Raw genomic sequence first — 3,734 nt, 5'->3', positions numbered from 1 at the left:
CCCGCTTGGGCAGCTGCGGTGAATCAGCCCGGCCGTCCCGGGCAGAGGCGGGAGGGGGGAGGGCAGGGCCCCGGGCCCGGGCGGTGACGGTGAAGTACTGGCTAGTGTGGAGCAGGGGACTGGAGGCGCCCCGGCTGCCCCGCCCGGAGGTCCGTGCTGCCCGAGGGTAGGGCACCCATTGCCCGCGAGGCCACAGGGACCCGGTAAGAGTGCCAGCGTCCTCCTCCCCGGGCTCATGACCTTAGCAAGCCACCACCCCTGGGGCCTCGCCTCGCTCATCTGGAAAACGGGGACCTCTCAAGTCTGAGCATAAGCATGGCCACGCATGCAAGGCGCTTGCTAATGGGCCGGGCACACGGAGTGTAAATGTGTGCAGCTGCTGCAGCTGCTGCCATGGTAAGGCCTGCCCACCTGGATCAGTCTGTCCAGGTGAACCTGATCTCGGAGATTTGCGGTCAGAGTTTGCGGTGCCTGTTAAGAGCTGTGTGACTTTGAGCAAATCTTGGCTTTTGTTTGAGTCTCAGAATGAAGGTTAAAAACAACACAAAACAAAAAACTTACTAGGCTTGGTTTAGAAGAGAGAATAGAATGTATGTCAGAATCCTGGGCATTAGGGATGCCAAGTAAAGTCAGTTTATTACCTGTGTGCTTGTAATCGTTAAACAGTACCATGTAGATATCACGTGTACTCTTTCCATAGCTGTAGTCATCTGGATTTTTCTACCCTGTCCCCATTACAAAGAGGGTTAGTATGAACATGTTTGCTTTGGAAAAAAAAAAAACACCAAAAAAAAAAACCCTCAGTGGCTATTTTCTTAGCAAAAAAAAAAAAAAAAATGTATTTATGTCACCCAAGAGTGTTAATGATCTTAATTTCCTGTTCATGTTATTCTGTTCTGTTTGTTCCTACCCAGCTGTTGAGTTGAGCGTTATCACATCGCTCTTCAGAAAGACTGAATAAATTAGCAACAAATGAGAATTTCTCTACAGCCCTGCCAGCATTAAGTTTTATGTGTTTTTTTTGTTCTGTTTTGTTTGAGTTACTTTAACTGGGGCTTTATGGTGCTTTGTGATTGTTTTCATTTGTGTTTCTTGACTTGACTTTGCCTGGTTTGTGAGACTTCAGGAGCAGAGTTAGGGAGGAGAGATTGGCTGGTCTGTCTGGGGTGGCAAGGGCTGCTCCACACACAACAGGAAATTGAGTAATTGCTTAGCATGCTGCAAAATGGCTTGCTGGCAGCTCTCTCCAGCCAGCCTCTGCGCTGGGTGGGGACTTCCCTGGGCGCCTGTAAAGCAGAGATCCTTGCTCCAGGCACCTCCTGCCTGGATTAGCTGAAAATACAGCCAAACGTCTGGGCTCAGGGAAGGCTGGCAAAGCTTCTCTTAAAGTAAGAAAAAACCTACAGTGGGTGCCTTCCAGCCCCAGCCTTTTCTGGATGGAGATGTGAGGCAAGCATTGGCTGAGGCACCCAGCCAGTATGGACAGAGCCATAATTTGAACCCAGCACTGTAAGGAAGGGGCCCCAAGGCCTGGGACCCTTCACCGGACTTGCTGTGCTTTAGAAGGAGCTATCGTCACCCTGTATCCTCAGAGGACCCTCTAGATTGTAGGTTTCCGAGCTTTTCTGATCATTGACCCTATCAGGGAAAAAACTTGAGTACATGCTCTCCAGTAAACCAGTAAATATGTACAAATTGCATTCATGTGTCAAGGAATATGGCATATCCCTTACAGACCATCCCCTCAGACAGACATGAAAGGATATGATTCATTCATTCAACCACATTCAAGAAATATTTATTCAGCATCTACTGTTTGGCAGGTATTCTGATTGGCTCTGGGGATACATCAGTGAACAAATATCCCTGTCCCGGTGGGGCTTATGCCCCAGTGCATGGTCTTTGGCACCCCCTGGATGGGGACCCACACCCCACCTTGGGGACCCATACCCCCTCCTAGCCCCCATGTCACTCTTCTTTGCCCTCACACCACCAGCCATGGGTGCTCCTGGGCCCATTCACACTGAGCATTCTCTGCATGTGGACATCGGGACCACAGAGAGATCCTGGCTCCAGGCGGGGGCAGAGCAGGGAGTTTCAGGATTTGGTCCGTGTTCCCCCAGCCTCACTCAGTTTCAGAGGTGATTGGGGGTGAAGGGGGCAAGTCCCAATGCCATGCCCAGGGTCCCCTCCTCCCAGAGTGGGGCACACAGAGTGCTGGCTCACCGAGCCATGAGGACAAGTGGGTGGGTGTCCGAGAGGCCACAGCCTCAGCCTGCCTTTGTCTCCACCAGAAATCATCCCTGAGACAACGTGCTTGAGCAAAGCAGCCCTGACAGCGTTTTCCTCGGCAGGAGATTGGCTGGCAGTGAGGGTAGAGGTTTTCCTGGGCTTAAGTCAAAGTTCCGAGGCAGGGGGCCCAGTGTGAAGGCTGCTTCCCGGGGTCTGACACAGAGACAATCTACTGATTCCTAAGCAAGGAGGCCACAGCCCTGAGGCCACAGTGGCTAGAGAAGTCCTTCCCCTCTCTGGGCTCTCACTTCCTCTTTTGTGCCTGGGGGTTGGGAGTCATTGCTGAGGCTCTTGCTGGTTTCAGGTGCTTTGCAGAAGTTATGAAAAAGGGAAGTGCATCTTCCCCTCTCCCACTCCCTTCAACCGAAACCCCTGCCCCCTTTAAGGTGTTGGTTCAGTGGACTAGGAAGTGTTTCTCTCTGAATTCATGCTAAAGTGCGACCTGATAGGTGTAGTCTGAACCTCCCTCCCCGGCCTGCCCCACTGCGCACGTGGCCTCTTTGCCAGTTTGATAAACCTTTGGGTCCCAGGAAAAAATGGTCAGAGCTCCCCCAAGTCCTCCCAGGTACATGGCTTGCTAGTATGGGGGCCACTGTCCTCAGCTGACCCAGCCTCTCCATCTTCACAGCCTGAAACTCTGGAACATCATGCTAGACAGGCTTTTCACATGTCCTTGGACACTCTTTCCAAGACCTTGCAAGGGGCAGAAATGCCTGGCCACACAGTTGGAGCTGGGAAGTTGGGTTCTGCTGACCAACTCTGAGCCTGAGTCTGGGATCCAGGGACCTCCCACCCTCACCCCAGGATGCAGCTACAGGGCTTCTTCCTTCTGGGCCTCCTGGGACTGAAGGGGTCAGGGTGGTTGGCCTCAGCTGGACTAGGGGTTTGGAAGTGGGCTCTGGCCTTAGCCCTGCCCCTGCCCTGTTAGTGACCTTGGAGTAGGGGGGTGGGCAGATTAGCACAGTTTAGCAGTCAGACAAGCCTGCTGCTCCCATTCCTGAGCATCTGTAGTGTAGACAGTGATGGCACCCTGCCCCAGCACAACTGGAAGCCAACACCGGCCCAGCCCAGATGCACCGGAAGCTTGGGGGAAATCCCCCTCAGGCACGCTGACCTGGGCTGACAGCTCCGCCACCACAGCCACTTCCGTGGCCTTGCCATACACAAAGAGGCCTTATAAGGAGATAGGCTGGGGAGGCAGCTATTGTGGGAGCAATGTGCTAGTGTGTGTGCAAGGCCGAAAACACATGTCCGGGAGCAGTGTGCCTGTGTGTGTACAAGGCTGAACATGCATGAGCGTGTGTGGCCTGAGCCTGGGCTGCCAAAGAAGTGATGTTCACTTTGGTCTTTACTGATAAGTAGGATTTTGCCTAGTGCAGTGGTTCTCAACCTTGGCTGCCCATTAGAATCACCTGAGAATCTTTTCAAAATCCGGATTTTTG

At 52.9% G+C, this 3,734-nt stretch overlaps 1 protein-coding gene across 2 annotated transcripts in view; it reads left to right on the top strand.

Annotated features, from left to right (window-relative positions):
* The first annotated feature begins 116 nt into the window (after positions 1-116).
* Positions 117-3,734, top strand: part of ARPC1B (actin related protein 2/3 complex subunit 1B) — an 11,807-nt gene continuing 8,189 nt past the window's right edge. The window contains exon 1 of one of the 2 annotated variants that reach the window (XM_014454005.2): positions 117-203. The gene's annotated coding sequence lies outside the window, so the exon portion shown is untranslated. Of the gene's footprint in view, positions 204-1,805; positions 1,824-3,734 lie in introns of those variants that run through there. The other variant, XM_006081061.3, reaches the window with a different exon arrangement.

This window comes from Myotis lucifugus, unplaced genomic scaffold (genome assembly GCF_000147115.1).
Source record: "Myotis lucifugus unplaced genomic scaffold, Myoluc2.0 scaffold_0, whole genome shotgun sequence".
NCBI classification, from domain to species: domain Eukaryota; kingdom Metazoa; phylum Chordata; class Mammalia; order Chiroptera; family Vespertilionidae; genus Myotis; species Myotis lucifugus.
Note: the sequence above shows the minus strand (reverse complement) of the source record. Positions and strands in the feature narration are given on the sequence as shown.